The following is a 12127-nucleotide window of genomic DNA, read 5'->3' as shown; positions in this document are numbered from 1 at the left end:
TTATTTTTCAAACATTTCTCTTTATCATTCCCATAATCCCTCTAGTTCCTGTTATTCTTGTCGTCAGTGTTATTGTTATCGTTGTTGTTGTCATTTTCTCTGTCGTTACTGTTATGGTTATCAATATCGTCTGTGTTGTTTTATAAAGGGTTCCAAAACACCGGGGAAAAAACAAATCTTTCTTCAGAATGAGACATTCCAGAGTACGTTATGCCACAAACATACCTGTGGATGACTCTTTTCGAATTCAAATATTTCAATCCCAGGCCGATATCGACGGCGTAAAACCTGAAATACCAGACGTTGTCGTATGAATACTTTTAATTGACTTTCTAAGTTGTAACCTGGGTCTTATTCAGAAGAAAATAAGCAACTGCAAGTCTGCAAACTTAAAACTGAATGCGTTGACAGCGGCATAGAAAAAGCCTGTATGTTGGTAAAGATATAATGAGCATGAGTGACGATTAGGATAACAATTTTAAACACTTCCGGGATGATCAGCTGTTTTCCTTCACAAGGCGTTGAAACTTCTTTTCATTTAAATCGTACCTGGCGCGTTCCTCACTCAGTTTTCCTCCCTGGGCTCGCAGAACTCCAGCAAAGTCCCCACCGGGCAAATACTCAAGCGCTAAGGCTGTTTTTGTGAGCTGAAACAAAAACATTCTGTTTAGTTTATTGACATCAGCATCACGGCTGTGTTGATTAATGCTTTGTTTCTTTTTTCAACAAACTGGCGTTAATGAATCGTTCATTAAAATTCATTTAATCCCTCCCTAAGGCTTTGTGACTCTTCCTCATTGGAATTTCATTGACAATCAAATTCCTCAAGCTCCACCCTTATGCTCTGTTAACGACGACTAATCCCTCTTCCCTTCCCCCTTAAAATCAAGTAGACCCCCCCCAAATTCTTTGGACCCCAAGATTGGATCGTAGACAATAACTAACTATTCGTTAATAAAAAAAAAAACTGACTGAGATAGTGGCAGGCTCAACTTGCGTTCAGTTTAAAACAATGAATTCCTCAGCACGCTTATTGTTGCCTCCTGAAGGAATGATCACTCTACTGCTACGATGTGCAAAGTTCCATGGCCACGCTAGTAAAAGATTCCTAAATATGGACGTGTTTTATCTGTTCCTGTAGCCAACCTTTCTGTATGTATTCAAAAGCCGTTTCTTAGGTACATACTTTGATGGTAAACGCCCGGCATAACTGGGTAACCCTGGAACTCCCGGCCAAGTGGAGGAGGATGAATGTTTCTTTCAACACCATCGATTTGTTTGCTTCATTCTCCTTAAAGGTTTTTACTGCGTAATATCCATGGGTTTTTCGGCAATAAAATTGCGCTACCTGAAGTAGGAATAGAATAGCCAAGCATTAAAGAATCTGCTTAACAGTACTTTGAGCAATTTGTAGTGACATTAATTGACGCAACCTTTAGTTTTGGTTTTCCCCAGTCTTATAAACGCCGAACGACTCCGCGTTGCAGCAGCCCTCTTTCCCCAAGAAATTTATAAGAATTGAAGATAGACTGAACCATGGATCAAATTTGAAAATAATCAATCCTTGAGACTAAACAAGTCATAACTATCTCTAATTTAAGTCTTTAATTTTCCTAAATCCCCTGATGGGTGGGCAACCACGAAACAGGCCTGTAAGGATGAACTTTTAGCTTATTTGTCTTCTTCCTCCCACAATATATATATATATATATATATATATATATATATATATATGTATATGTATAGGAAGTCTGCAAGTCGATTTTCGCGTGGAACAGTGCACAATACGTTGAAGCAGAGCAGAATAAATATTATGAGAGGGAAAAAGGGACGCAACTACATTTCCCGACAAGCCTGTTTCGTGCGTCCCTTTTTCCCTCTCATAATATATAAATATATATATAAATATATATATATATATATATTTATATTTATATTACTTATATAACAGAATCTCCTACCTCGCCAAAGCCTCCTTCCCCAAGTTTCTTAACTTCAAATAGGTCCTGGAAATCAACGTTGTCCAAATCTTCCACTCTTCGCATTTTGTTAGGATAATGGGACATCTCCTGACTTTTTCTTTTTCTACGGATCTTTGCACAGAGCAAAATGGAAAAAATTAATTGATTTCATTGGTGCATTGCAAGGAATGGTGATACCGGTGGCTTAAGTTTTGCATGGGAACGCTCTGCATTCATGGCTAAACCCTTAGCCTTTAATACTGATAAATTTATCAAATGTTACAGAAACACAGCCAATCAGATGGCTAGAAAGGTGCTTAATTATTTTATATAGTCTGAGAAAATGAGACAAAAATAAAGAGTACACGGAAGTGTCCGCGTCAGCTGGCAATGCCAACTTCAAATCTCGTTAGATTATATCACACGTGAGCCGCACGTGATTACGAAATAAGAAATTAAGGGGGGAGGAGAAGATTGAAGTTTGAAATATTGAATTTAAAACTAATTGTAGCATTGTATAATGTAGTCACTTGCTTTGCATAAGCATTATTATGAAAAGTTGTCTGAATTATTATATTCTGACTTCACTCAGACGAGTTATTCAATTAATGTGAAAAGTTTATTTAGGATGAGTCAGCCAGTCTTGTAGTATAAGCATCCTAAAATGATTTTAACATTTGTACACTGAAAGCCAAGGGTTCTACAAAAAGAACCTGTGCCACGCCAGATACGACAAACAGCAGCACAATACCCCGAGGAAAGGGTAAACTAACCTGGTTACGCTGCTAATCAGAAAGAAAAGTTAATGAATGTCGTAATAGTTTAAAGGGCTTTGAAAAAAGAAAAGCATATTAATACAAAAGGAAAAAAAAAAGAAAGTGGTCAAACATAATACTGACCGACCAACAGTGACTTCATTTTCCCATGAAACGCTTAAATAATCCGAAACTTCCATGATGCCACGCGAACCTCTTCAAGGTGCCAGCAGAATATTAATTTCTGATGGCACGTTCCCATGTCACTCAAACGTCAGAAATTACATTTTTTCACGCTTTTCATTTATAAGTAATCAAATGATTGCTTGTTCAATTTGGAATAAACGAGCACTCGTTATTTTTTCAAAGACAAAATATTCACTCCCTTTGCGGTCAATATTTTTTGGTCTTTGGGATGTTTAAAAATGCAGAAGTTGAACACGGACTACAGATGAAATAAGTAAAAATTTAGATCACTAAGGCTAAAAATTATTACCCTTCGTCTAGTTCTGTACTCTCTCCAAGCTTTCGGTATTAGTTTGGTTGCTTTGAGCTGTCAGGAGAAAAGAAGTAATTATATACTGATAAAGTTTAATTGTGTAGATAAACCAGTATGATCTCAATACTGTATTTTTTTTTTCACGTTTGTTATTTATTAGTAACAAAATCAATCATTTTTTTCTTCTTCAATCTGGAATAAATAAGCACTTGTAATTTTTTTAAAGACAAAAAATTCACTCCCTTTACGGTCAATATTTTTTGGTCTTTGGAATGTTTAAAAATGTAAAAGTTGAAAACGGACTACAGATTAAATAAGTAAACTTTAGATCACCGAGGCTAAAAATTATTACCCTTCGTCCAGTTTGGTAGTCTCTCCAAGCTTGCTGTGTTAATTTGGTTGCTTTGATCTGTTAGGAGAAAAGCAGTACTTATATAGTGATAAAGTGTAATTGTGTAGATAATCCAGGATGATCTCAATTCACGTTTGTCATTTTTTAGTAATAAAATCATTTATTTTTTTTCTTGTCCATTCTGGAATAAATAAGCACTAGTAATTTTTTCAAAGACAAAAAATTCTCTCCCCTTACAGTCAATTTTTTGTGTCTTTGTGATTAAAAATGTAGAAGTTGAACACGGACTACAGATAAAATATGAAAAATACAGAATACTATGGCTAAAAATTATTACCCTCCTCGTTCTTCGATGCTTTCTCCAAGCTTTCTGAATTAATTTGACGGCCTCAATCTGTCAGGAGAAAAGCATTATTTATATACTGATAAGTAATTATATATTGATGATAATTGTGAATATAAGGCCATGGAGTCGAAAGGGAACAAATAATGTCTTTTAGAAAGAATCTCATCTTATTGGATCGGATTACAGCTAAAATCGTCGAGAAAGTCTTAAAAATAATGAAACTTGCAGTTAAGATTTAAAAGACGTGACGCCTTTTGAATCTTAACGGCACATTTATTCTGCAAAGTAAATAACAATTTTGATAATGTCAGCATAAAATATCAGCGTCTTAAAGTCGTCACGCCATGTTGAACTACATAATAGAGGTCTACTTTATACGAAAAGTCTCTTCTGCAGTCATCCGCCTACAACGGTCACCTCCGTACACCGGCTGCCTTCCTAGAAATGACCACATCCTCAGAAGGGCCACCTCTCTACACAGGACACCTACCCATGAACCGCCTCTTTCTTACAACAGCCATCCCCTCACAATGACACAGCAACTAAAGCGCGTCCCAACTGCAACGAGACTCATCTTTCGTCAAGGGCCAGTTCAAGGGCCAGAAAAATTTTTTGTTGCTGAGAACCCTGTCAGCTTTATATCACTAAAGAGTGGGTGAAATTTTTGCAATACCTAATTAAGGGACGCTATGAAAAATGATTTAACTTCTGTTCCTTGCTGGTTCAGTCACGGTTAGGATGTTTTTCACAAGCATCACTGTTTGTTTGTTTGTTAGTTTGTTTTGTTTTGTTTTGTTTTTTCTAATCTATTTATTTTCATTGTAATTGTAATGAGATGATGTCACCATAAGCACGTTTGAAGAGTTGTAAAGTTGAAGCCCAGTGTACATGGAGTGAAATATCTCACTCTCGATTTGGATTTCCTTTAAAAAAGCGAATTTATTGTAAACCACATGAAAGAAAATTTTTGATGTTAACTTTTGGAACCCCCTTCCCTTTTTATTTTAAAATAATCCCAACATTTTATATAACTGAAATCACTCCATAAAATTAAATGATTGAATTTACCATGTATAACTATGATCATGCTGTTATTACTATATCAAATTACCTGAAATTCAAGTCTTTTTAATTTTAGTCGACGCCAAGCCCGTTGAATTATGGACGCGCATTCATTCTGCAAAGAGAACAAATATTATGATATCAACAGTTAATATAAGCATCCAAAATATCCGTGATTATTGCATCAAATTTCCAGTTTCATCATCTTAAGACTTCATATTCTGTTTATGTATATATCAAAGGTCTATTTTTTTTTCTGTAGAACCGCTGCGGCCAACTTTTGAAAATGGTCTTCTCCTTATAACGGGAATTCTCTCAACAACGATTACCTTTTAACAAACGCCACATTCCAACAATGCCCTCGTCTCAAGAGGAACATCCACCTCACAACGCCCACCTCCTTATGACGGCAACCTTTTCACAACGTTTCGGTAACTTGAGTGCGTCCACACAACCGACTCAAAAACCCGACTGACGGGGGGTGTAACAAGATGTGTTTTCAAAGACAAAAAATTCTCTCCCCATACAGTCAATTTTTTTGGTCTATGTGGAGGATTAAAAATGTAGAAGTTGGACATGGACTACAGATAAAGGATGAAAAATACAGAATATTATGGCTAAAAATTATTACCCTCCTCGTTCTTCGATGCTTTCTCCAAGCTCTCTGTATTAATTTGACGGCCTCAATCTGTCAGGAGAAAAGCAGTAATTACAAACTGATAAGTAATTAAATACTGATGATAATTGTGAATTCATTTCCCTGATAAGGCTATGGAGTCGAAAGGGAGCAAATAATGCCTTTTAAAAAGAATCTCATCTTATTGGATCGGATTACAACTAAAATCGCCGAGAAAGTTGAATAATGAGACTTGCAGTTAAGATTTAAAAGACGTGACGCCTTTTGAATCTTAACGGCACATTTATTCTGCAAAGTAAACAACACTTTTGATAATGTCAGCATAAAATATCAGCGTCTTAAAGTCGTCACACCATGTTGAACTACATAATAGAGGTCTACTTTCTACGAATAGTCTCTTCTGCAGTCATCCGCCTACAACGGTCACCTCCGTACACCGGCTGCCTTCCTAGAAATGACCACCTCCTCAGAAGGGCCACCTCTCGACACAGAACACCTTCCCATGAACCGCCTCTTTTTTACAATAGCCATCCCCTCACAATGACACAGCAACTAAAGCGCGTCCCAACTGCAACGAGACTCTTCTTTCGTCAAGGCCCAATTTAGAAAAATATTTGTTGCTGAAAACCCTGTCAGCTTTATATCACTAAAGAGTGGATGAAATGTTTACAATACCTAATCAAGGGTTACTATGAAAAATGATTTAACTTCTGCACCTTGCTGGTTCAGTCTTGGTTAGGATGTTTTTCACAAGCATCACTGTTTGTTTGTTTGTTTTGTTTAGTTTTTTCTAATCTATTTATTTTCATTGTGATTGTAATTAGATGTCAGCATAAGCACGTTTGAAGAGTTGGAAAGTTGAAGCCTAATGTATGTGAAATATCCCACTCTCGATTTGGATTTCCTTTAAAAAAGCGAATTCATTGTAAACTACTTGAAAGAAAATTTTTGATGTTAACTTTTGGAACCCCCTTCCCTTTTATTTTAAAATAATCCCACCATTTTATACAACTGAAATCGCTCCATAAAATTAAATGATTGAATTTACCGTGTATACTGTGATCATACTGTTATTACTATATCAAATTACCTGAAATTCAAGTCTTTTTAACTTTAGTCGACGCCAAGTCCGTTGAATTATGGACGCGCATTCATTCTGCAAAGAGAACAAACATTATGATATCAACAGTTAATATGAGCAACTAAAATATCCATGATCATCGCATAAACGTCCAGTGTCATCATCTTAAAAACTTCATATTCTGTTCATGTTGATATCAACGGTCTATTTTTTTCTGTGGAACCGCTGCGGCCAACGTTTTGAAAATGGTCTTCCCCTTACAACGGGAACTTTCTCAACAACGATTAACTTTCAACAAACGCCACATTCCAACAATGCCCTCGTCTCAAGAACAACAACCACCTCACAACGCCCGCCTCCTTATGACGGCAACCTTTTCACAACGTTTCGGTAACTTGAGTGCGTCCAAACAGCCGACTCAAAAACCCGACTGACGGGGGATGTAACAAGATGTGTTTTCAAAGACAAAAAAATTCTCTCCCCTTACAGTCAATTTTTTTGGTCTATGTGGAGGATTAAAACGTAGAAGTTGAACACGGACTACAGATAAAATATGAAAAATACAGAATATTATGGCTAAAAATTATTACCCTCCTCGTTCTTCGATGCTTTCTCCAAGCTCTCTGTATTAATTTGACAGTCTTATTCTGTCAGGAGAAAAGCAGTAATTACAAACTGATAAGTAATTATATACTGATGATAATTGTAAATCCATTTCCCTGATAAGGCCATGGAGTCGAAAGGGAACAAATAATGCCTTTTAGAAAGAATCTCATCTTATTGGATCAGATTACAACCGTAAAATCGCCGAGAAAGTTGAATGATGAAACTTGCCATCTAACTCTGTACCAACCGCCATTACTGTCTTCTAGTACCTTGAGTTTGAGCTCTTCTCATTTTAATTTTCTCAATTTATGGCAACGAATTTGCAGAATAAAAGGTCAATGAAGATGAACAAGAAGTGACGCCTTTTGAATCTTAACGGCACATTTATTTTGCAAAGTAAACAACAATTTTGATAATGTCGGTGGAAAACATCAGCATCTTAAAGTCGTCAGGCCATGTTCAAGTACATAATAGAGGTCAACTTTCTACGAAAAGTCCCTTCTGCAGTCATCCGCCTACAACGGTCACCTCTGTACACTGGCTGTCTTCCTAGAAATGACCACTTCCTCAGAAGGGCCACCTCTCTACACAGAACACCTTCCCATGAACTGCCTCTTTCTTACAACAGCCACCCCCTCACAATGACACAGCAACTAAAGCGCCTCCCAACTGCAACGAAACTCTTCTTTCGTCAAGGCCAATTTAGAAAAATATTTGTTACTGAGAACCCTGTCGGCTTTACATCACTAAAGAGTGGATGAAATGTCTACAATACTTAATTAAGGGAGGCTATGAAATATGATTTAACTTCTGTACCTTGCTGGTTTAGTCTCGATTAGGACGTTTTTCACAAGCATCACTGTTTGTTTGTTTGTTTGTTTGTTTTGGTTAGTTTTTTCTAATCTATTTATTTTCATTGTGATTGTAATAAGGTGTCACCATAAGCACGTTTGAAGAGTTGGAAAGTTGAAGCCCAATGTACATGGAGTGAAATATCCCACTCTCGATTTGGATTTCCTTTAAAAAAGCGAATTCATTGTAAACTACTTGAAAGAAAATTTTTGATGTTAACTTTTGGAACCCCCTTCCCTTTCTATTTTAAAATAATCCCACCATTTTATACAACTGAAATCGCTCCATAAAATTAAATGATTGCATTTACCGTGTATACTGTGATCATACTGTTATTACTATATCAAATTACCTGAAATTCAAGTCTTTTTAACTTTAGTCGACGCCAAGTCCGTTGAATTATGGACGCGCATTCATTCTGCAAAGAGAACAAACATTATGATATCAACAGTTAATATGAGCAACTAAAATATCCATGATCATCGCATAAACGTCCAGTGTCATCATCTTAAAAACTTCATATTCTGTTCATGTTGATATCAACGGTCTATTTTTTTCTGTGGAACCGCTGCGGCCAACGTTTTGAAAATGGTCTTCCCCTTACAACGGGAACTTTCTCAACAACGATTAACTTTCAACAAACGCCACATTCCAACAATGCCCTCGTCTCAAGAACAACAACCACCTCACAACGCCCACCTCCTTATGACGGCAACCTTTTCACAACGTTTCGGTAACTTGAGTGCGTCCAAACAGCCGATTCAAAAACCCGACTGACGGGGGGGCAACAAGATGTGTTTTCAAAGACAAAAAAATTCTCTCCCCTTACAGTCAATTTTTTTGGTCTATGTGGAGGATTAAAAATGTAGAAGTTGAACACGGACTACAGATAAAATATGAAAAATACAGAATACTATGGCTAAAAATTATTACCCTCCTCGTTCTTCGATGCTTTCTCCAAGCTCTCTGTATTAATTTGACAGCCTTGTTCTGTCAGGAGAAAAGCAGTAATTACAAACTGATAAGTAGTTATATATTGATGATAATTGTGAATCCATTTCCCTGATAAGGCCATGGAGTCGAAAGGGAACAAATAATGCCTTTTAGAAAGAATCTCATCTTGTTGGATCAGACTACGACTAAAATCGCCGAGAAAGTTTTAATAGTGAAACTTGCATTTAAGATTTATAAGACGTGACGCCTTTTGAATCTTAACGGCACATTTATTCTGCAAAGTAAACAACAATTTTGATAATGTCAGCATAGAATATCAGCATCTTAAAGTCGTCATGCCATGTTGAATTACATAATAGAGGTCTACTGTCTACGAAAAGTCTCTTCTGCAGTCATCCACCTACAACGGTCACCTCCGTACACCGGCTGCCTTCCTAGAAATGACCACCTCCTCAAAGGTTCACCTCTGTACACAGGACACCTTCCCATGAACTGCCTCTTTTTTACAACAGCCACCCCCTCACAATGACATATTGCTGGTTCAGTCTCGGTTAGGATGTTTTTCACAAGCATCACGTTTGTTTGTTTGTTTGTTTTGTTTTGTTTTGTTTTTTCTAATCTATTTATTTTCATTGTGATTGTAATAAGATGTCACCATAAGCATCTTTGAAGAGTTGGAAAGTTGAAGCCCAGTGTACATGGAGTGAAATATTCCACTCTCTATTTGGATTTCCTTTAAGGCGAACTCATTGTAAACATCTTGAAATAAATGTTTTAATGCTAATCTTTGGAACCCCCTTCCTGTTTTATTTTTAAATAATCCCATCATTTTATACAACTAAAATCGCTCCATAAAACAAAATGATTTAATTTACCATGTATAACAGTTATTATACTGTCATTACTATATCAATTACCTGAAATTCAAGTCTTTTTGATATTAGTCGACGCCAAGCCCGTTGAATTATGGAGGCGCATTCATTCTGCAAAGAGGACAAACATTTTGATATTAATAGTTAATATCAGCATCCAAAATATCCATGATCATCGCATAAACTTCCAGTTTCATCATCTTAAAAACTTCATATTCTGTTGATGTTGATATCAACGGTCTATTTTTTTCTGTGGAACTGCTGCGCCCAACGTTTTGAAAACGGTCTTCTCCCTACAACGGGAACTTTCTCAACAACGATTAACTTTTAACAAACGCCACATTCCAACAATGTCTTTCTCTCAAGAGTAACTTCCACCTCCCAACGCCCACCTCCTTATGACGGCAACCTTTTCACAACGTTTCGGTAACTTGAGTGCGTCCAAACAGCCGATTCAAAAACCCGACTGACGGAGGGTGTAACAAGATGTGTGACAACTCGAGCAAATAGACAGTCCCTGACAGCTTTATTTCACTTAGAAGAAATTAAATTGAGAAATCTGAAGCAATTAATCAATATGTTACGCTGCTTGCTCAGTTTAGTTTAAAAGTTTTCTGTGAATATAAATTTTTGTTTTGCATGCTGCAATGCTGTAATGGAATTTCAAAAATGGAAAATATTCTCCAATAGCCCCTCAAAGAAAAGACAGAGACGGAAAATCATTCCCCCCTAATGGCTACCTTTATAACAATCCGCCACTTTCCACTTTCTACAAAGTAAAATTTAGAAAGTTACAAGTAAACTACATCTTAATTTCTTCAAGGAAGATATTCCATTTAAAAATGTTTAAAGCATATGACACTAGTTAACAAGTTAGCAGCTTTTAAAAACACTGCTGCGCCGCTTCGGTGGGTGAGTAAAACAAAGGTTTTATCATTCAAAGTTTTTTCATTTGTGATATATTGGACAAAGATTGATTAGATTTTCAAAGAGTCTGAAATATTAGAGCTCTAAAGTCAACCATATAGGCTTCGAACCCGTTGAATTAACGTTGCAGCTCTAATTTGTCAGGAGAGAAACGGAATCATGTACTTGCTATTTATTATGCGTTCTACTTTCAGAAATGTCCTCTCCTTTTTATAATGGGTGTTGTCGAAACCTTGACAACTGAAAAAAAAAGTAAACTAAAGACTTGCTCGATTTGTTTTTTTTTTTCCCATTCGATTTGTTTGTTTTTTTTCCCATCATGGTGTGATTCTTATCTTCTCTTGACAATTTTCATAGTTTATTTTCTTCTTTGAAAAATACAATTAAAGAAAATCTTTTTGCATTAGTACCTCTGAAATTGAATATGGCCCAAATAAATAGTTCTGATGAAACTTTTAAATTTTGTTTTGTTGGGGTTTGGAGTTTTCGATAATTATGCCGGGCCCGCTCTACGCAGTTCAGTTGTTAGCATGTAATCCTTCCTCATCAGAAGCTTTAAAAAATAATAATAATAATAATAATAATCAATCTGCTACGTTGACACGGCATTACAAAGAAATCAGAATACCTGTCTTTTCTGTTCTCTATCTTTCTTGCGGGCTTCCTCTTCAAAACTGAAAAAAAGAAATGTTAGCGTCACAATGACGACTACCATTAATACTTGGTCGCAACACAAGTTTTGCAAAAATAAAGCCTTGTTCTTTCCAGTTATTTAGTGCATTAAGATGTTAAATACCTTGAGCCTGCCTCAAACACATATTTTGAACTTAAACTCTTGAATGTTCACATTAATGTCGGGTAGCTAGCTAGTGAAGCAATTTAATAGTTTGATAAATCAAGCCGCACAATCGGTCTGTAAAAGTTTTCCGTTGTTTATTTACAAACTTAAAACTTTTATCGAAATTGGACTGAATGATTAAAGACCTACCTTTCTTTGCATTCAGTTTCTGACCTCTGCCAAAAATAGTCCCTGAAACATGCGAATGTAAAAAAACTTATCCAAGACGTTACAAAAACCATCTTGGCCTTTGTAATGTTTTCCCCGAGTCTGTTTTATGATCAGAGTGCGTCATAATAGCAGCTTTTTCTTTTAAGCGCGCGCTAGAAACAGAAATTCATGAAGAATTACATTTAAAGTAATATTAAGGCGAGAACCTCCCTAG

The 12127-nt window shown here is 36.3% G+C and overlaps 2 long non-coding RNA genes across 2 annotated transcripts; both read right to left on the bottom strand.

The window, feature by feature from the left end:
• Positions 1-225: 225 nt before the first annotated feature.
• Positions 226-1338, bottom strand: LOC136282093 (uncharacterized). Its single transcript, XR_010718086.1, has 3 exons — positions 1187-1338; positions 550-647; positions 226-288 (listed from the first exon to the last, which is right to left on the bottom strand). It is a non-coding gene; the product is annotated as an uncharacterized lncRNA (long non-coding RNA).
• Positions 1339-1980: 642 nt separating this feature from the next.
• Positions 1981-3626, bottom strand: LOC136282124 (uncharacterized). Its single transcript, XR_010718108.1, has 3 exons — positions 3568-3626; positions 3213-3269; positions 1981-2093 (listed from the first exon to the last, which is right to left on the bottom strand). It is a non-coding gene; the product is annotated as an uncharacterized lncRNA (long non-coding RNA).
• Between the last annotated feature and the right edge of the window lie 8501 nt (positions 3627-12127).

This window comes from Pocillopora verrucosa, chromosome 7 (assembly GCF_036669915.1).
Source record: "Pocillopora verrucosa isolate sample1 chromosome 7, ASM3666991v2, whole genome shotgun sequence".
In the NCBI taxonomy this organism is placed as follows: Eukaryota; Metazoa; Cnidaria; class Anthozoa; order Scleractinia; family Pocilloporidae; genus Pocillopora; species Pocillopora verrucosa.
This window is presented reverse-complemented; position numbering and strand designations above follow the sequence as displayed.